General features: G+C 50.8%; 1 pseudogene; it reads right to left on the reverse strand.

The window, feature by feature from the left end:
• Nucleotides 1-1972: 1972 nt before the first annotated feature.
• LOC125441547 lies at nucleotides 1973-10461 on the reverse strand (annotated as a pseudogene).
• Nucleotides 10462-22133: the final 11672 nt, after the last annotated feature.

Raw genomic sequence — 22133 nt, forward strand, 5'->3', positions numbered from 1 at the left:
ACAACCTGCAGCTCTCCAGATGTTCATGGACTGCCACGCTGGCAGGGGCTGATGGGATTTGTAGTCCATGAACATCTGGAGAGCCGCAGGTTGCAGACCCCTGGTATAGGCATATATGTGAAACCTGTATGGTGGTTACAAGATCCACCCGGAATTTGGCATTCCTATCCTTCTTCAGCAAATGTTTCTGTAGCAGAGGAATTTATGGTGGAGGGGTCTTTTGCTACTCTGCTCTCCCGCTCCCCTTTATACTTTACTAAAGGGAGCCCCATGTTTGTGTGTGCCGTTGCAAGTCGGTTCATAATCTAAAAACGACTGCACAAAAGCGTGCTGTTCTTTCAAGGTCCCGTCCAGACGTGGAATAGCAAAGAAAGATCACTTCAAGCGTCGCAGGCAGGAATGTGCCAACTTGGTCAGAAAGAACACGTGCTAGCTTGGCCTATTATGGGCTACACGGTCAGTCCCTTGCCTGGAAAACCTTGCCACGTTGCCATAAGTCAGCTGTGACTTCACAGCATTTACAAGCATACACACACACAGACGCACCCCTTTTATTGCATCAGAGCTTGGGTCCATCGAGGTCAGTATTGTGCACTCTAACTGGCAACTGCTCTCCAGGGTCTCAAGACAAGAAGCCTTTCACATCACTTAGTGTCTGATCCTTTAAAAAAAGTGGAGTTGCCGGGAATCGAACGTGGAACCTTCTGCATGCCAAACATAAGACCACCTACCTTGATCCTCTTTGATCTGAGATTGCAAGGAAATCTTGATCCTCTTTGATCTCAGATTGCAAATGCCTTAGCAGACCAGGTGCTCGGAAGCAACAGCTGCAGAAGGCCATTGCTTTCCCATCCTGCACGTGAGCTCCCAAAGGCACCTGGTGGGCCACTGCGAGTAGCAGAGAGCTGGACTAGATGGACTCTGCTCTGATCCAGCAGGCCCTTTCTTATGTTCTTACCTATATTTCTTATGGGGATTTTTCTCTGGTTTTTTGTTAGTGAGTGTACAGCTGTTCATCCCTGAGTTTAAGCCCTGGCATGGAACCAGCAGCTATGTAAACTGAACGCTTGCCAAGTTATCAGCCTACCAGCTCTCTGTCTCAATTTCCTGCATGTAGCACAGGTAGAATCCTACTGGTCTACTTTGTGGGGATCACTGCCCTAATGTAGGTAAACCTCTCTGAGCACTGCAAGCAATATTCAGATGTTCAGGACTGCTATTCTTGGTGTAGTTGTTAAATGTGGCATAATAGTTAAGAGTGGCAGTCTCCAATCCAGAGAACTGGGAGCAGCAGTGGCGTAGTGGTTAAGAGCAGGTGTTCTCTGATCTGAAGGGATCGGGTTTGATTCCCCGCTCTGCCGCCTGAGCTGTGGAGGCTTATCTGGGGAATTCAGATTAGCCTGTGCACTCCCACACATGCCAGCTGGGTGACCTTGGGCTAGTTACAGTTCTTCTGAGCTCTCTCAGCCCCACCTATCTCACAGGGTGTTTGTTGTGAGGGGGGAAGGAGTTTGTTAGCCCCTTTGAGTCTCCTGTAGGAGAGAAAGGGGGGATATAAGTCCAACTCTTCTTCTTCTACTCTCCTTCACATGAGCAGAGGACTCTAATCAGAGGACTTGGTTCAGATCCCTGTTTCTCCCCATGAAGCCTTGGGCCAGTCACAGTTCTCTCAGAACTCTCTCACCTACCTCACAAGGTACCTGCTGTAAGGAGAGAAAGGGAAGGCAGTTGTAAGCCACTTTGAAACTCTTTTCAGTAGAGGAAAAATGAGGTATAAAAACCAATTCTTTTTACCCCTGAAAAATGCTAGAACCTCATATTTTCCCCCTGGTTGAATAAGTTAGTCATCTGTGCCTGTACAAGGACGCCAGCATAAAAACAAGAAAGCACAAAAGAGAGATTTTTGTCCTGGGAGAACCTCTACCAGTAAATTTACAGAGGATGCAAAGCAAGGGAAAAATGGAGGCGCAGCAGCAATTAATAATTTGCTTTACTGTAGTAGGATTATTACACCATAGTGCTTATGGCAAAATCTCTCTCTAGAGGCTGTGATCGTTAATCTTTTTTTTTTCCTTTAGAACATTTATAATCCAAACAAAAATAATTCTCTACAAAAAAAGTGTCTGAACCGTAAACTATATGGCAAAGCCTGGATAACACATTACATGTTGGCGCGATACAGAGCGGCCCCCTTTCCTCCGGTCTCAAAGGCAAGAAACAGAAAACTGGAATCTTGCAACCAAAGGATAAAAAGTAGAAAACTTAACAAATTCAGCAACCGGATTTGTAGGCAATGATATAGTTTTACGTCTGGGCTAGCTAGAGTGGACCGGCGCGGCCAGGTGGAAAAAGAGTCTCGCCCGTCCTCCTGGCTTCCTTAGCTGCCGGATTCTCATCAGAGGGGTTCTTCCAAAACAACAGACTGAAGGAGGAAAGGAAAAGAGAGGACGAGGAAACCGCAGAGACCCGAAGTCCCAGGCTTCCTCACCCCGCGTGTGAAGTGGAGAAATAGTCGCCACTTAGAAGGAGGAAGCAACGTGCGTTCTTTGTCCCCCCCCTACTTGGGGCCGGTTGCTCTGTCCTCGATAGGCTGTGGCACAACAGTCACATCCAGTAGGGTCCTCGGCAACTCGGGTCGTAGAAGACTCAGCAGCCTGTTTCCTTCTTGCTGTTTTCTGTGAGCTAGGAAAAGAGAGGGTGGCGGGGGTGGAGCCAGCGGCAGCATGAGGACCCTGGAAGCGTGTGTCCCCCCCCTCCCCTTTTCCTCCAGGTCCTCTTTGGAGTTGTTCCGTTCCTCTCGGGCTCTCCTGCTGGCAGGTTTCAAAGGTTCCCCCAATGTCGAAGCTGCAAGACCAGAGAGCTGAGGAGGAAGGCGGCGGGGCTGAGGACGGTGCTGGAGGCCCCGTTGCAGTCCTTGCTGTCCCCTTCGCATTTGGCTTGCTCGCAGAGGACCCCCTTGAAGCCCTGCGGGCAGAGGCAGCGCTGGTTCTCGTAGCAGGTGCCCCCGTTCTGGCACAGCAGGAGTTCGTCATCGCAGACGTTTGCTGGGAAAGACAAGGGAGGAAGAAGAAGAGTTGGATTTATATCCCCACCTTTCTCTCCTTTGGAGACTCATACAATCTCCTTTCCCTTCCCCCCCTCACAACAACCACCCTGTGAGGTGGGTGGGGCTGAGAGAGCTCTGAAGAACTGTGACTAGCCCAAGGTCACCCAGCTGGAGTGCACAGGCTAATCTGAATTCCCCAGATAAACCTCCACAGCTCAGGCGGCAGAGCGGGGAATCAAACCCGGTTCCTCCAGATTAGAGTGCACCTGCTCTTAACCACTACGCCACTGCTGCTCCGTACAAAAGGAAGTGTTTGGGGGGTGGCTTCAGCAGGTTGAGTGCCCTCTTTGGAACCCCTGCCTAACCGTCGGCAGCACGCAGCATCTGCACAATGGCATCAGGGTGGGGCAGCCTGTGCCAATGGCAGTGGCTGTGGGTTTTCTGGGCTGCGTGGCCATCTGTGGCTGGTACCTTCAGAGGCTTGTCACAATGAGACTGTGTCATAAGGGAAAACACAGTCGACGGTAACTGGAAAACTCACAGCAGCCAAACACTGAAGTTCTTTGGTGGTCTCCCATCCAAGTACTGACCTTGGCTGACCCTGCCTAGTTTCTGATCTCTGATGAGAGCAAGCTGGCCGAGGGCATCCCAGGTCAGAAGTCTCTCAAAGAGACCCTTCCTCAAGCAGCTCCAAAGCCCATGAGCTGGCCCCCACCTTGGCATGGCCACCTCCTCTTGCCTGGCATGTGCCCTGTTCTAGCCTTGGCTTGCTCACGCTGGGAAAGCGCTGTGTCCTTTTAGACCAGTGGTGGCGAACCTATGGCACTCCAGATGTTCATGGACTACAATCCCCATCAGCCCCTGCCAGCATGGCCAATTGGGTATAACACCACACAGCCGCCTCACTGAAGCAGCCATTTTCTCCAAGCCACAGGCCTGCAACATGCGGCTCTCCAGAGGTTCGTGGACTACAATTCCCATCAGCCCCTGCCAGCATGGCCAATTGGGTATAACACCACACAGCCACCTCACTGAAGCAGCCATTTTCTCCAAGCCACAAGCCTGCAACCTGCGGCGCTCCAGATGTTCATGGACTACAATCCCCATCAGCCCCTGCCAGCATGGCCAATTGGCCATGCTGGCGCTTATAGGTTCGCCACCACAGCTCTTAGGACAATGTGGGTGACGTAGACTGGAGTGCTGGCCGGAGACCTCTTCGCTGCATGATGCCACTGGACCATTTAAGCGGCATGACAGTGGATGGAACCTCGCGGGTCACCGTTGTGCCACCGTGGCTAGCAATTTCTCCAGCTTTCTGAGCTGGGACATCTGGAGATGAGTAGAGCAGCTCCTTGCTACTCAAGCCCTCTCCCACTTCGGATGCTAAGCTACAGTGTAACACCGCTAAGGTTGGCTCGCCCCAGCCTACAAGCCGGGCAAGTCGGTTTACGGAGATCTGCTGCATACACACAGGGTAGAGGACAGGTCGGCAACTGGCTCATGCTTCAGGCCTTGCTGTCCGGTTGCTCAGCAACTGGACCCTCAACCCCAATTGCTGCAATGCAGGTAGTTGAATCGGAGGTCCCAAAAATGGTAGCTGTAAACTCTTGGCTGCCATTTGCCACCCATGAACCACCTGGTTTTTGCTGCTGGCCCAGCCCTGCAAAAACAGCGTGGATGCCGGTCAGACAGTCTGGGACAGTATAGTGCCGTGGTGGCGAACCTATGGCACTCCAAATGTTGATGGACTACAATTCCCATCATCCAGAGGTGGGATCCAGCAGGTTCTCACAGGTTCCCGGTAGGTTACTAATTATTTGTGTGTGCCGAGAGGGGCTGCTAATTGGTGGTTTGGCCACGCGATTTTTTGCCTCTCGCTACGCTCTCCTCAGAAGCAGTAGCGCAGGAACGAAGCAGTTCCAGCAGCAGGTGCCTTCAAGGACCGGCGCAGGGCGCGCCCTTGCCACAATCCCCACCCAGGAATGCCCCCCGTTTCCTAATGCCCAGCCATGCCCCGTCAGGCCCCAGCCCCATTAGCGCCACGTACCACAGTTTGAATCCCACCACCATGGGAACCTGTTACTAAAATTTTTTGATCCCACCAATTGCTGGCAGGGGATGATGGGAATTGTAGTCCATCAACATCTGGAGTGCCGAAGGTTCACCACCACTGGTATAGTGGTTAGAAGGGTGTGTGGCCCAGGAGGTAAGGCAGTTGGGCCACTGCCTTCTAACCAACCTGTCTGCTAGAGAAATAAAACCCAAGCCCTGTGCCTTCCCCAAGCAAGCAGGTCTGTCTCCCTCCCTCTCCCTGCATGCGACAAGGGGCAGGTTGTACTTACGGAAGCAGCCTTGTCTCCAGTAGTAGCTGGGCAAACAGTCGTCACATTTGGGCCCTGTGACACCTTCCTTGCAGACGCAGTAGCCGGTCTCGTTGCAGCGGTTGGCCAAGGAGCCAATTCGGTTGCAATTGCAATCTGCCCAAATACAGGTTTGTTTTTTGTTTGTTTGTTTGTTTGTTTGTTTGTTTATTGGTTGAACTTCTATACCGCCCTCCCCCGAAGGGCTCAGGGCAGTGAACAACAAAACAGAAATAGAGCACATAAACCAGGGGTCCCCAAACTACGGCCCGGGGGCAGCCGTCTTAGCCCCCTGAAGAAGGCGACCTATCGACCCGCCAGGCATGGCCAGCGGTAAGCTCCATTCATGTGCAGTGGGGGCTCGAGGGAGAGGAAGGAACCAGCCCCAACGGCTGTTGGATTGCAGTTACATGATGGCACCCCTAAATCTCCGTGGCATTTCTCCCAGACCCAGAGTTGGAAACCTTTGCATGTATAAGCACCTGCCTCCGCCTCTTCCCTCTCAGCTACTCCATGTTGCTTCCTCAGGCTTTCACATTCCGCCTCATCCCATTGGCATCAGCCAGGCTGGCGGAGAATCACTCGCTGGCTGCTAGGGAGAAGAACCCAGGAAAGATACCTGATCCTGGGTTAGATGGAATGCTTCATTGGGAAAAGTTCTGCTTTTTTTTTACAGGGAAGGTATTCCACAGCCCTCCCAACAATATTTGGAGCCCACCCTGTACTTGACATACTTTGGGTCACTGTTCTAAAAAATAGACCATGACAGAAAGGCTGAAAGGTGAAATCAAACATTTTACAATCACATTTTGTGTGCATAGGAATTTGTTCATAGTTTTTTAGTCCGGCCCCCTCCAGTCCACGAGGGACAGTGAACTGGGCCCCCTGTTTAAAAAAAAAAAGTTTGGGGAACCCTGACATAAATAAGACTAAAATCCATTGAATATTAATTAAATTGGGTCTTCATAAAATAAAATAAATCTCTACCCCATTAAAACGCAGCATACTAAAAAAAAAAAATCAGCATAATAGATGGCACCTACTATCAATCCCCTAAAAATCAGAAGGAGGGGTGGCAGGATCCACTGTTGTTATAGGGGGGCCATCAGCGGCCGGCCTCCCCAAAGGCCCGGCGGAACAACTCAGTCTTACAGGCTCCTGCGGGAACTTCCTAAGATCCTCCACTTGGGCCCTGGCAGCTGGAGGAGAGTGTTCCCACCAGGCGGGGGCAGAAACTGTAAAGGCTCTACAGCCTGGGTAGAGGCTTAGCAGCGATCATTGAGGGGCCTGGGATCATAGCTGGTCAGTCACAGCTGAGGCCAGTGGAAGGTTACCCATCTCCATGTAGGGCCTGGATCCTCCCAGAATTTCAACAGGTCACCAACCACAGAGAGCAGAGTTCCCCTCGAGGGCACGGCTGCTTTGGCAGGGGGACTCTAAGGTATTGCTCCCCTCCATAGCTCTCTCCTCAGGCTCCACCCACTCAGGCACCACTCCCAAATCTTCAAGACTTTCTCAAATCACAGCTGGTGATGCTGGAGGCCTAAATGGGCGGGTCCTCAGAACTTGATTGTTTCCAAAGTGGAGGGATATTTTCAACATGCACACAATGGCTCCCAGGAAACTATAGAGCAGGGGTCTTCAAACTATGGCCCCTCAGATGTTCATAGACTACAATTCCCATCAGCCCCTCTCAGCATGGCCAGGTGGCAGGGCTGATGGGAATTGTAGTTCATGCACATCTGGAGGGCCATAGTTTGAAGACCCCTGCTATAGAGGAATGCCTTTCTAAGCCTTTCTGGGGAATGTCTTCACTGTTTCCAGCTGCATTCCAAAGACTTGGTAGATATCTTGGAGGGGTTCCTCAAGAATAGGATGGGTAACACTGGGACAGTTTTCCTGAAAGAGCAGCTGGCTTCCCACCAGCTATCCTGTAAAGGACAGCTTGGGGAGGTAGGAAGAATCTTATACATGTTCTAGAGAAGGCTGGTAGGTCATAGGGTGGGTCTAGTCCCCCCACCCCACCCATGAATTTACAATTGAAACCAGATGAGGTTTTTCTTTTAGAATATCAAAGGGCTTTTCCTTTGAGGGAAATAGATATTGTGGTTCCAAACCTTGCAACACCTTGTTTGACTGGCATGGGTACAATGGGTGGCAATGTGCCATCACCCCAGGAGGACTCACAACTCTGGGCCCTCCTATGCCACACGTCAGGAACGTCTGCAACGTGCTGGGGCAGAAATTCCTCAGCAGATCGAGAAAGGGATCCCTGAAGAGAGGTGTGGGGAAATGCTTGGGCAAGACCCATTTGCTGCCCAGGAACAATGGCTGCTGACAGTGGCGTAGTGCCAACGGGACAGGGTGGGGTGCGATGCCCCAAGTGTGCGCCTGTGCAGGGGCGTTCCAGGGTGGGGGGCGTGCTCTTTCAGCACCGAAAGGGAAAAGGGGCTGTTTTCTTTGCTTTCTGAATTCCTCCTCTCTTTGTTTAACTCCTCTGCAATGTGCAGAAAGGACAGGATTCTCAGGGAAGAAGAGAGAGGGTAGAATTGAAAGTGAGCATCCATTTATCCCCACCCCAGACCATCCTTAGTTCCTCTTTGGTTAAAGAGACCATTGATGGGTCTTTCTGTCTCCAGTCGCTCTAGACCAGGGGTCTGCAACCTGCGGCTCTCCAGATGTTCATGGACTACAATTTCCATCAGCCCCTGCCGGCATGGCCAATTGTGCATACCGGCAGGGGCTGATGAGAGCCAAGAATCCATGGCTATCTGGAGAGCCGCAAGCAGACCCCTGATCTAGAGCGACTTCTCAACAAAACAGAAACTTCAACCACGGGCTCCTGTGTTTCTCCCCCTCCCCTGGCAGATGTCAGGCATGGGGCTTCCATCTGGCCAAGCCCTCCACGCCCACTCATCTATGCAGATAGTTGCCGAGGGTAGCCATGCTGGTCCAATAGTACCTTAGAGACCAATATGATTTTGGGGGGTATGAATGTTCAAGGGTTAAAGCTCCCTTCATCAGATACAAAACTTGGGCACTCAAAAACTTCCTGGACTCGAATCCAGCTCCTCTCCTATGGACCAGGTGTGGCTACCCTTTTCCAGAAAACATAGCTGGACCAGGAAACCGCATGCCTGGTGCACACTCTGTTTCTTCCCCTCCATGGCATCCCGTCCCCCTTTACCTTAGTTCAGCCTGGAAAAGCAGCCTGTTCCCTTCAGGCTGAAAATGGCCACTAAGGACTTCGCAAGGTCTCCTGGGGTGTAGTTCCCACCAGGCCATTTTCAGCCTAGAAGGGCTGAGCCTGCTTCTCCAACCTGCACTGTTTTACTAAGGTAGGGGGGGGGCCACTAGAGGGGGGTGCCGTGGGGTCGTGCACCCTAGAATACACATCCCGATTGCAATAGGCACCCCCGTCCCCTGGTAGCTCCGCCTGTGCCCTTTGCATCCTGTGGTGAAGGCACTGCATTCAACCCCGCAGAGAGGAGATCCATCCAGCCTCACCTATGCACCCGTTCTCCATCGTCGAGGTTCTGCAGAGCTGTTCGAGGAAATAGCCCAGCCCGACAATGCTGGCAATGCTGGCCCACGTGTGTTGTGTTTGCAGCTGATGCAGGTCACACCAGGTTCAGGGAAGTCAATGGAAAGCTGCAGCCCGGGTGGAGTGGCATTAACATTCACAGTCTGTAGAGAACAAGGGAGATGAAGTGGGTGGGTGGAGAGTGAGCCGTTGTTGTATGCCAGACTAGAGAGGACCATGTTATTAGGCATGGCAATAGGGCAGAACAAAAGGAAGCCATGAGAGAGAAGCGCCGAAGCTAGTGAGACCCATTTGGAGAAGTTGCTCTCTGCCTCCATCTTAGGGATGAGTCCATGCTGGGGATGAGTCCATGCTATTATGGGAGGATCCACTGTGCTCTGAATGCAATGAATGTGATGGCGTGCAGACACCACAAATGGGGAGGCAGGCATGCAACGGAGGCTTTATGAGACAAGCAATCCAAAGCGGAGAAGGGGCTGGCCTTTCCCCACCACCAATCTGGCTACGCCAGAGGCCAAATAGGGACCTTGAAGGATCAGCCCTTTGATGGGGTTTATCCCGCTCACGTTGGCCTGGGCACTGCCGGATACTAAACACACACTTTTTACAGTATTCTGACTGACACAAAAGGGATAGCAGATCAAGCATTCCCCAGCGCATGTTAAGGAAAGCTTCACCGCCTTCGTTTATTTCAGATGAGCTTTTAAAGGCGGCCAGGGGAACTTGGCAATCGATCTGTTGAATGGTCACTTTTATATGCTTGTTTGTTGAAGGGATTCAAGTTTCTGGTGCTCATGAGTCTGAGCAAGTGATCATTCGCTATGAACATGGTGGCGAACCTTTAGCTTTCCAGATGTTGTGGACTACAATGCCCATCAGCCCCTGCCGCGCGAAAGCCCAATTGACCATGCTGGCAGGGGCTGATGGGAAGGTGATCCATAACATCTGGAGTGCCAAAGGTTCGCCACCACTCTCCTATGATGAAGCTGCTATATATGTTATTCTGGCAAAAAAACTCCTCCAGGGGCATAAGAATGGTGTACCTTAGACCTGGTTCTCACTGAGCTGGTAAAAACGGTGACTGGACTGTACCGCCACCAGATCGTGTTTGAAAGTGACTGAGCGCACTCCTGCATAAAATAAATAAATTCCTGCACGTAGAAAACGAAACACGGCTGGGAAAAAAGGCTGCACTGGATCTCATCTGGTACACGACAAGCTCACCGTTTTCTACGCCACAGAAGGACATTCGGTAATGTGATTTGAAGTGGTTCAGACCAGATGCAAGTCAACCACTTCGACGCTGTAAACAGACTGGGATTACTTGCACAGTTCAGGGCATTCCACCCAGGATTTGGGTCATACCGTGTCCGCGTGCTCACTCTTCTTCTTCTTACCTTTAAATCTGTCGGTGGTTGCTTGCTGAGATCGAGCTGGACTTGAGGCGGATGAGTTTGGAAACCTTGGAAGATTCTTGGGAAGATTAAGGACACTACTTGAACATTTGCCATCCCCCGCACAAGACATCTAGCCTACAAGCCAGGTCTATTGCTTACGACGCAGGCTGACACAAAGCACCACACTGGGTACTGCTTTGAATTCAGCTTTGGCGTAGCAGCTTGAGAGCTTTGCTGAAGCACCATTTTCTGCGCTGGCCCCAACCTCCCAATGCCCTGGGCACCTTCAAAGACGGAGTTCACAACCCGCCATGCACGCTGGCACACGGTAGGTATATTGCCTGCACCCAGGCTAAAGCCAGAATCTCTGTCCCAACGCTAATGGCGATTCTCCAAGACCTGCGATGTTGATGTTTTACAGAGACAGCGAAAGAATCTTAATTGGACCAGAGTGATGTTCCGCATCTGGCACAGCAGCCTGTCTCCCCAAAAGCGCCAACCAGCTGGGAGGGCCACAAGTGGACCCGCAAGCATAAACCTGTCATACATTGTTTGCGGCGCCCTAGCCAAAGGCGCATAGAGTGCGCTGTGCCAGAACATGGCGGCTTTGATGGACACGATAGGTGGAGAAAAAGGTCTGGAGCCATTGATGTTGAACCTATAAGCACAGGTGCCACAGGTGGCACTCGGAGCCCTCTCTGTAGGCACTACACAGAGTTTGTCCGCGTGGAACGATACTTTACACACACACACACACACACATCTAAAAGAGCTGGCCCTGGGCCCACTGAGCCGCGGCGGTCGCGTGCACCGCAGTGAGCAGGAAGGACTTCAGGCTAAGCCGGGCCTGGTACCTGTGCTCTGGGTGTAGCTGCTGCCTGGAGGCGGGGGGGCAGAGAAGGCAGAGATGCTAGAGTGGCACAGAGCGGTCGCGCGCGAAACTTGCTGGGAGACTAGAGCAAGGCTGGCCCCTGCCCGAGTAGGTGGAGGCGGAGGAAGAGGGAGCCAACCGGTTTTTCCTAAGCGAAAACCTCAGCATTCAGGTTAAATTTGCGGGTTGGCGCCGCGATAAATATGCGCGGTTTGGGTTGCAATTTGGGCACTCAATCTCCAAAAGGTTAAGCCAACACTGGTCTAAGGCTTTTTTTTAAAGGATTTACCTGAGTTTCTACATCTTTGCATTCATTCCTTCTGAAGCTGATCTGCCAATTCCTCAGTGGCAATCTCTATTTTTTTGCTATGTTGCTCTGGCTTTTACCGCATGCCCAGAGAGTGCCATCAACAGTATGATCACCATGGGATCTGGCTGGAACAGTTCAGAGACAGCACACCTGAGGATGACCCTCAGCCCCACACAATGGAGAGTCCTCGTTCACACACACAGCAGGAGCTACCCTCAACGCAACTAGCAGGCAAGCAAGACAGAGGAACAAACTACGCCTCCCCCCCCCCCCCACCGCCCCCAGCAGTAGCCGAGCATTGTGGGAGCCCAGGAAAATACCTGCTTTCTTGGAATGCTTCCGGCCGGGGCTGTGGCCTGCTTTGCTCTTGGGAGGGGCTGCATTGGAGACGAAAAAGAATCAGCACGCGAGCACACCGACTCCAGAGTTAACACGGAAGGGAAGGGCGGATGCTCAAATGGAGCTCCGCGGCTGAACCCAGAAGGTACTTTTGTGGTTATCCGCCTCTTCGTCCTGGGTAGGGTTGCTAGCTCCAGGCTGGAGATCTGGGGGGTGCAGCCTGGGTATGGAAGGGATCTCAGGGTAGCATAAAACCATATGGTCCACCCTCCAAAATAGCTGTTTTCTTCAGGTTAATTATTCTCTGTGGAGGTTCGGTTGCTAAGGGAAGCAGACACTAGCGGACGGCTAATTTTACTGAGCTGGCCCAAGCTGTTGTGACTTGGCTGCCCAGCTGCTCATTTGCTCCCTTCAAGTGCCCACCAAAGACTTCGGGATCTTCCAGGTCCTTGGTGGCAAACCTTTGGCACTCCAGATGTTATGGACTACAATTCCCATCAGCCCCTGCCAGCATGGTCAATTGGCCATGCTGGCAGGGGCTGATGGGAATTGTAGTCATAAGAACAAGCCAGCTGGATCAGACCAGAGTCCACCTAGTCCAGCTCTCTGCTACTCGCAGTGGCCCACCAGGTGCCTTTGGGAGCTCACGTGCAGGATGTGAAAGCAAGGGCCTTCTGCGGCTGTTGCTCCCGAGCACCTGGACTGTTAAGGCATTTGCAACCTCAGATCAAGGAGGATCAAGATTGGTAGCCATAAATCGACTTCTCCTCCATAAATCTGCCCAAGCCCCTTTTAAAGCTATCCAGGTTAGTGGTCATCACCACCTGGTCCATAACATTTGGAGTGCCAAAGGTTCGCCACCACTGTTCCAAGCCACAATGAGAAAGAGCCCACCTCTCCACCAGGCCGTCCCATGAGCAGACAGACCGGTGGCAGGTCTTTTCAACATGGCAGCCATGGAAGCCCCAAGGTCTTTTCAACATCTGAGGTCTTTTCAACATGGCAGCCATGGAAGCCCCAAGGTTGCTGCAGGTGGGGGTACCAGAGCCTCCAAAAGGACATCTCCCCTACGTTTTCCATGCCCCAGTTCCCAACGGTGGATATTCCACCCCCAAACGACAGGGCGTAATTGCCAGGTCTGGATTGGTTGGAAAATACCTGGAGATTTTTTTTTGGGGGGGGGGGGGGGGGGGAGCCGGGAAAGGGGGGGTTTGGGGGAGGGACCTTAGAAGGGTACAATGCTATAGTGCACAGGTGTCAAACTCATGGCCCTCCAGATGTTATGGACTACAGTTCCCATCATCCCCTGGCAGGGCCACGAGTTTGACACCCGTGCCATAGAGTCTACCCTCCAAAGCCGCCATTTTCTCCCTGGGAACGGATCTCTATTGTCTGCAAATCAGTTATAATAGTGGGAGCTCTCCCCCCGTGAAGATTGGAAACTCTGTGTTGCACGAACTGTGTTCGCCATCCCCCCCTCCCACGCAGCCACCAGCGGGGGTCAAGGCAGGGCCCAGGATCTCTACCGAAGCCTCCGTGGTGGTGCGGTAAGAGGCGTGGCGGCGAAGGGGACCCCCTCCTGCCTGAGAACTTCTTGGAGATGTGGGACTTCGGGGAGTGCAGAGTTGGGAAAGAAGAGGAAGCTCAGCAGGTCGAAGGCTACAGACTCCGCCTTCTGAAGCTGCCATTTCTTTCAGGGGAACTGACTGAGCCCTGTTGTTCGGATATCACTTGTGCTTCCCTTGGCCACCTTAGTGGCAGGGAGGTCCTCGTTGGGCTGCCCTCAATGGCAATTTGTGCAGAGAACACTGCCCCTACTCTGCCAAGGGGGACTGGAAAATCCATCTATGGAAGCAGCACCCACCCCCCCTATGGACTGCTTCCCGAAGGCCTTGCGCAAACAAGTCCCAGTGCAAGAGAGTGTGGAAAGGGCTAGCAAGCCAGAGAAGAGAGATCTGGGCAAGTGTTCTGTCATGATATAAAAAAGAGAGTAAAGGGTCACTAAAGGGCCATTTCAAGTTAGCAGAAGTTTGCAAAACCCAAAGGCCGGAGACAGTCAGTCTAGGGGCGATGGAGCAGTTAACCTTTAACATGATTGGTTAGTTCAACTGTAACTCTAGGCCAATGAGAGAGCTATTGCTGTCAGGACCAGGCCTGTCAGTGCCCAGATGTCTTGCTGTGTAAGAATTGCTTTCCTGTAACTGCTTTTCTGTTTCCCTCTTCCCTTCCTGGCAACTCCCTGGCGCCAGCTCTCCTGCAAGAAGGTGCGAACGGTTCCCAGGTTCTTTGAAGCTCTGTAGTGCAAATGTTGTAGAATTTGTAAGGCACATTTGGTGTGGGACAAATGGGGGGGGGGGTTTGAAGGATATAATCTCTGGATCTAAGCTGGAGAGCTTAGATTCAGCTTTCTATTGTTACTCTACGCGTTGTTAGAAATAAACTGCTTTAGGACTTTCCTACAGTCTCTGTTATTTCCACGCTCGAGAGCCTGACAGTTGCCTGGGCAGGGAATAGTATCCTATATGCTATGCTAAGTTCAGATATAGATAGTTGGGATAGAGTCTAAGTTGAGTTCTCTGTGTGTTGAACTTTGTTATTGCTGAAGAGTTCTGTATAGTATTATAGTCTTGTATAGAATAGACTTGTGTAATCTTGCAACTGCGAAAGGAAAAACCTTCCTATGGAAAGAACATCTTGCGTGGAGAGTATTCTTTTCCAGAGTGGTAGAAGGCTGCAGTGAGTGCAAGAAGACTATTAAACCTTCTCATCTTACCAGAGTGACTCCGCTTTAAACTCTGCTGATATATTCCTTCTCTTGCCAGGGTGAAATTAGCTCTTCAACACAGCAATAGAAAGGGCAATGGTTCTCCAAGGCCGTGGCAACCCTTTGGTGGAGTGATGTCATAAGAACTTAAGAACTAGCCTGCTGGATCAGACCAGAGTCCATCTAGTCCAGCACTCTGCTACTCGCAGTGGCCCACCAGGGGCCTTTGGGAGCTCACATGCAGGATGTGAAAACAATGGCCTTCTGCTGCTGCTGCTGCTCCTGAGCACCTGGTCTGCTAAGGCATTTGCAATCTGAGATCCAGGAGGATCAAGATTGGTAGCCATAGATCGACTTCTCCTCCATAAATCTGTCCAAGCCCTTCTTAAAGCTATCCAGGTTAGTGGCCATCACCACCTCCTGTGGCAGCATATTCCAAACACCAATCACACTTTATGTGAAGAAGTGTTTCCTTTTATTAGTCCTAATTCTTCCCCCCAAGGATCCTTCCGACCAGAATGAGGGTGAGTGTCGTAAAAGGAGTAGAGACACAGCAGGCAAGGACTCAGCTGCTTAGATCCAAGGCCAGGATTTATCCCAGGAGAATGGGCTCGGATCAGCTCATCTAAGGTTGGCAACTCTGGGTTGGGAAAATTCCTGGAGATTTCCAGAGTGGAGCCTAGGATGGAAGGGTTCGGAGAAAGGAGGACCTAAGCAGGGTATAACACCATACAACCGCCACTCCGAAGCAGCCGTTTTCTCCAAGCGAACTGACCTCTGCTGGCTGAGGATCAGTCATAATTCACGTCCCGGGTGCAGTTTTTCCCCTCCCTTCGTCACTGTCAAAAGTACACGGCCTTTGCATACGGAAATTCAATTTTGCTACGTTGACCAATAGCTGTCGGGGTGATCCACGTGCCATGAATGACTCTCGCCCATTTTTAAAGCCAATGACCACCACACCAGCCAACAGTAATCATTGCAGAACAGGAAGCGATCCCTTTGAAATTCGATTGACCGTTCACAAGAGAAAAGCAAAAGCAGTGGTGTAGGAGGTTGAAAGCAGGTGCATTCTGATCTGGAGGAACCGGGTTTGATTCCCCGCTCTGCTGCTGAGCTGTGGAGGCTTATCTGGGGAATTCAGATTAGCCTGTGCACTCCCACACACGCCAGCTGGGTGACCTTGGGCTAGTCACAGCTTCTCGGAGCTCTCTCAGCCCCACCTACCTCACAGGGTGTTCGTTGTGAGGGGGGAAGGACAAGGAGATTGTAAGCCCCCTTGAGTCTCCTGCAGGAAAGAAAGGGGGGATATAAATCCAAACTCTAAACTCTAAAACTATTAGAATGGCCAAATCTGAAGATGCCTCATCTTAAAACGCAGATGGTCGCTTTTTCCCTACACAAGCACGTTGCAGAAGTCTTCCAGGCCGGGGTCTCAGAGTCGAATCTGATCGGCCAGGCATTTCTGGGAGCGCGAGCCCCCTAGCATTCAAACACGTCGCGTTTGGATCCGCGTGACAGATGGCACTCCAAAATGAAACCACCTCTCGACAAAGCCGCTTAGGAGCTCTTCTGTCAGTCTCTTTGTTGGCATTTGCCAGTTCTCGGCAAAGCTTTTGAGCGCGAGGCCTTCTGCGTGAAGATGAATTCCCTCTCCCTTCTTTTCCTTGCAGAGAGCTGTCAGTCAGCCAAAAAGATCTAGGGCAAAATTTACTGCCAAGGCAGTCTCATAGCTGCCCAACATTATATATACATATATAGAAAACTCAAAAATCCAAAAAAAAAAAGTGGGTTTCCAGAGGGAACAGGAAGCGAGCGAGCACGAAAATCCCCCCCCCCATCTGCCTCTCCTGGCAGTCAGCGTGAGTCACAGAAGCCCCGGCCCACCCCCTCTCTCCCCTCCCCACCGTCTTCACTTTTCATTCTTTTGCGGGATGATGACACTTTCACAGCTGAGGAGGCGGAATCCAAAGTCCAATCCCAAAGCAAAAGCCACCCAATTTTATTAGAACCAGCTACAATGCCCCCCCCCCCCCCCCAAAAAAAACACAAACCACCCTATGCAGGCTTTCTGGGTGTTAAGTGTCGTCAAGTTGTCTCCGACTCAGGCTGGATCTTTGGCCCCTTCCGCACACGCAAAACAATGCATTTTCAAACCACTTTCACAACTGTTTGCAAGTGGATTTTGCCATTCCGCACAGCTTCAAAGAGCACTGAAAGCAGTTTGAAAGTGCATTATTCTCCATGTGCGGAATGAGCTGTACGTCGTCTTCCTACTATCTTCAACCTGTTTTTTTTTAAGCATTACCTGTCTCTTTAAGAGTATAAGAACAAGCTCAGCTGGATCAGACCAGAGTCCATCTTCTAATCCAGCTCTCTGCTACTCTGGTGGCCCACCAGGTGCCTTTGGGAGCTCCCTGATTTGGGATGTGAAAGCAAGGGCCTTAAGAACACAGAGACAAGCCAGCTGGGATCAAGACCAGGAGTCCATCTAGTCCAGCTCTCTGCTACTCACAGTGGCCCACCAGGTGCCTTGCTGGGAGCTCACCTGCAGGATGGTTGCCTGGTGAGATCTCATCTTCTCCTAATGTGACCAGGGGCAGAGTGAGGGGGAACTAAGCCCAGGGCATGCATACGCTAAGCCCAGCGAAATGGAAGCCCACCCGGTGCGTCGCACCCCCTTCCACGCCTCAGCAGGCTATGCCACACCACTGGAATGGCGGTAAAGTATGGCAGCCCCAGTTAACTGGACTTTCGCATCTAGGGACAGTTGAGGGCACTTGGTTCTAGAATTTACTTATTTGTAATGCGTTTTTTTTGGGTGGTCCAAGGTGGCCGTCGCACTCTCTTCCAACAACACATTTCAGAAGGCATCTACATTCTCCCTACCAGGTTTCTTTGCTGTCCTGTCCCAGAATTGACAACCCTAGCATGCCCAGATATATTAATATACATGGCTTTCCTGACCATATATAGTAATAGGGAATACCCATTAGCATGAATTAACTTGGACCACATAGCCAACTATTTTGAGTGGATCACTAACCCTAAATTAAGAAGAGCTTGCGCTGGCCAGATTCAGTCCAGTACGCTCTATGCTGCTCCTTGGCAGATATCAACAAATTGACTCTAACAGAGGAGGCTAGGTCCATGCTGATATGGGTCAGGTGGAGACACTTTCGATCATACCCTCTTTTCATTGTGTAATTTGCAAAAATCAGAATATCACAATCTGCACTTATCCCATTTCTAATATAACAATCTAACTCAGGGGGGTAGGGAACCTGCGTCTCCAGATGTTCAGGAACTACAATTCCCATCAGCCTCTGTCAGCGGCCAATTGGCCATTGCTGGTGAGCATTAAGAGTGCTGGATTCCTAATCCCTGGAAAACATGAGTTCTGATGCTGTCTCTTAAGATACCTATGCTTTTGAACAACATGGATCCCACAGTGTGTGAGAGTCTTAGCAAAATTTCTGCTATGTAGTAGGCGATAAGAAGTCTAGATGAATACCAACCAATGTCTATGTATTATGACCACTTTTTTTAGCCAGCAGTAATTTTGCTTTAGCTTCTGTCGGTATCCGATGGCGTTTAAGTGAGGTTAACTTAGCTGAAGGAGAGTCCTATAGTTACAGAAGGACCATGTATATATTTTAGTATTTAGTATTTTAGTACCAGTGTCTATAATTGTGAGCAATAATGGGCAAATTTTGTATGCTGATTTTGTATGTTTATTTTATGCCAATAAAGGCTTCTGAATGAACTTGATCTTGGTTGCCAGTGACACATCCTTTCACTGAAGAATCTTTTCTAGCTCCTTCATGACTGCCGTTCCAGCCTCAATCCCCTTCTGATTTCTTGACTGCAGTTTCCCTTTTGCAGGAGTGGCGTGGTGGTTAAGAGCAGGTGTACTCTAATCTGGAGGAACCGGGTTTGATTCCCCGCTCTGCCGCTTGAGCGGTGGAGGCTTATCTGGGGAATTCAGATTAGCCTGTGCACTCCCAACATATGCCAGCTGGGTGACCTTGGGCTAGTCACAGTTCTTCTGAGCTCTCTCAGCCCCACACACCTCACAGGGTGTTTGTTGTGATTGGGGAAGGGAAAGGAGTTTGTTAGCCCCTTTAAGTCTTCTTACAGGAGAGAAAGGGGGGATATAAATCCAACTCTTCTTTTCTTCTTCCTCTTCCTTTCTTCTTCTTCTTGTTGAGGATGGAGCCAAGGAATAGAAAGTCCTCAACAATTTCCATTTCAGCCTAAAGCTGAGTAATTCTCCATCTCTTTTGCCATCTTGATGTTCAGCTGTAGTCCTGCTTTGGTACTTTAACTTTCAGGAGGCTTTTCACTTCTCCAGAATTCTTAATTAAGGATTAAGAGTAACGCCAGGGGTATTATGGGACACATTTGTAAACTTAGCTCTTCCTTCTCCCTCATGTGTCCCTCCCTCCAGGTACCTCACTTAAATCTTTGCTCTTCTCTCTGTAAAAGATGGGAGCATCAGTGGCGTAGGAGGTTAAGAGCTCGTGTATTTAATCTGGAGGAACTGGGTTTGATTCCCCGCTCTGCCGCCTGAGCTGTGGAGGCTTATCTGGGGAATTCAGATTAGCCTGTGCACTCCCACACACACCAGGTGGGTGACCTTGGGCTAGTCACAGTTCTTCGGAGCTCTCTCAGCCCCACCTACCTCACAGGGTGTTTGTTGTGAGGGGGGAAGGGCAAGGAGATTGTAAGCCCCTTTGAGTCTCCTACAGGAGAGAAAGGGGGATATAAATCCAAATTCTTCTTCTTCTGATGCAACCCAGTATAGGCAGAGGCATAACTCCGTTCCTAACAACCTCCCCCCTAAAAAAACAAACCCTAATAGCTTTTTAAAAAATTGCTCTTCAGGAGAATGGGGCAAGTCCGGCCTCTCCCCCTCTCCCTTTCACGTGTGCTTAAAGAGTGGTCAGGGAGAATTCAGTTCCTTTAAGTGATCTTGTGAACAACCCAGCTCAGGTGCCCATGGAGAGAACGGAGTCGCAGGAAGATGCAAAGGCCTGACGCTCCAGCCGCTTCAGAGCGGCGAGCAGCTGGCCAAGAGGCCCCCGGAGAACTACTTAGCAAGACGAAAAGAAGTCAGCGGAGTGGCACAGCTGCTCCACCCCAGCGACTGCCACCTCAAAGGGCCACGTGCCTCCCTTTATCTCAGCCGGCCGCCTCTCCGGAGAGGCTCACGTTGACAGCAGGCCGGAGGTCTCGCCAGAATGTGAGAGGGCGAGGGTTTTCCCCTAAGCCAGATGGAAGGACTGTGGTTTTGGAAGAGGGGTCTCGCAAGGGCTATTTGCAGTTTCAAATGTTCCACTGTCTGTTTTTCAGACCTTGGCAAATGAGCTCAAGAAAACAGGAGAAGGCATAGAGGGGAAATGAACAAACGAAGAAGAAGAAGAAGAAGAAGAAGAAGAAGAAGAAGAAGAAGAAGAAGAAGAAGAAGAAGAAGAAGAAGAAGAAGAAGAAGAAGAAGAAGAAGAAGAAGAAGAAGAAGAAGAAGAAGAAGAAGAGGAGGAGGAGGAGGAGGAGGAGGAGGAGGAGGAGGAGGAAGAGGAAGAGGAAGAGGAGGAAGAAGAGGAGGAAGAAGAGGAGGAGTTTGGATTTATATCCCCCCTTTCTCTCCTGCAGGAGACTCAAAGGGGCTTACAATCTCCTTGCCCTTCCCCCCTCACAACAAACACCCTGTGAGGTGGGTGGGGCTGAGAGAGCTCCGCAAAGCTGTGACTAGCCCAAGGTCACCCAGCTGGCATGTGTGGGAGTGCACAGGCTAATCTGAATTCCCCAGATAAGCCTCCACAGCTCAGGCGGCAGAGCTGGGAATCAAACCCGGTTCCTCCAGATCAGATACACGAGCTCTTAACCTCCTACACCACTGCTGGGGAAATGAACAAAACGAACAAATGAGGATGTCCTCAGTTTGCAGATCCAGCGCTGGCAAAAGCCGGGGAAAATTCGGCCAGGTCGGATGAATCCTCGGAGAGCGCCTTGCCAGCTTTCGTGGCCAGAATCAACTGGTTGTTATGAGTTTATCACAGCGCAAGACGTTTATCGCAGCGCAGTTGGCCTGTCGAACTACAGCATGCACTAACTTGCAGGGACTATTCTCTGGAATCTGGGGGCAGCAAGATACAGAAGCTGAGGAAGGGTCCTTTGTTGCCTACCGAAACAAAAGAGACCGGCTTTCTCGAATTGTTTGTTTATTAGATACACTTTTATGGCATCTATAAAACGAATGGCTTGCAGCTACCTGTCAAAAGGCCCTTGCTTTCACCTCCTGCATGTGAGCTCCCAAAGGCACCTGGTGGGCCACTGCGAGTCGCAGAGAGCTGGACTAGATGGACTCTGGTCTGATCCAGCTGGCTTGTTCTTATGTTCTTAAAAGCTAGACTGAATTGGACTGCTTTTGGTGCTGAAGCCGAGGTTCTTTTTGGCCACTGTTCTCACTATTACTAGAGTTTTTTCTGGTTCTTGTTACTATGCAATATACATGCGGTATTTGCATTCACTGTGAGTTCTGGGTTTTTATTTCTCTTTATGATTCCACTCTTTGAAGAACTCACCTGTTGCTGTTTGCATCTTCAAAGGCACGTCATGGTAAGCTGTGCCTCATTCCCCACTGTGCCACAGAGAGAAACTCACCTTGCCCTGACATGCCTCTGAAGACACCAACCATAGACGCGGGCAAAATGTTAGGAGAGAAAACGAAAAGGCCACGGCCACACAGCCCAGAAAAGAAGAAGAAGAAGAAGAGTTTGGATTTATATCCCCCCTTTCTCTCCTGCAGGAGACTCAAAGGGGCTTATAATCTCCTTGCCCTTCCCCCCTCACAACAAACACCCTGTGAGGTAGCTGGGGCTGAGAGAGCTCCGAGAAGCTGTGACTAGCCCAAGGTCACCCAGCTGGCGTGTGTGGGAGTATACAGGCTAACCTGAATTGCCCAGATAAGCCTCCACAGCTCAGGCGGCAGAGCTGGGAATCAAACCCGGTTCCTCCAGATTAGATACACGAGCTCTTAACCTCCTACTACCCACAGCAGCCAATCCGTTGAGACTGATGAAAATTGAGCTTCTTGCAGGTTGCACTCCACTGTTTTTCAGATTTGGAAGAACCTCATTTGAAGGTGCATCTCATTCCTTTTCTGCTCCTGGGCGAATTGGACACAGGCGGGTATCTCCATCCAGGGATGCCGGGAACGCGCAACAAAACAAATTGACAAAAAATAAATAAAAAGAATAAAGCTGTCTGCTGGGAGATGGCTCATAAGAACATAAGAACATAAGAACAAGCCAGCTGGATCAGACCAGAGTCCATCTAGTCCAGCTCTCTGCTACTCGCAGTGGCCCACCAGGTGCCTTTGGCTCAGAGTCAAGTTCACTCTCTTCGTTGCTCCCTGCATTTTTTTCTGAACTGCAAAGGCCCCTTAGACTTCAGTAGGTGGGCTGCAACCGATGGGTGACTTTATTAGGTAGATCCTA

The sequence above is a fragment of the Sphaerodactylus townsendi genome, linkage group LG12 (assembly GCF_021028975.2).
Source record: "Sphaerodactylus townsendi isolate TG3544 linkage group LG12, MPM_Stown_v2.3, whole genome shotgun sequence".
Taxonomy (NCBI): Eukaryota; Metazoa; Chordata; class Lepidosauria; order Squamata; family Sphaerodactylidae; genus Sphaerodactylus; species Sphaerodactylus townsendi.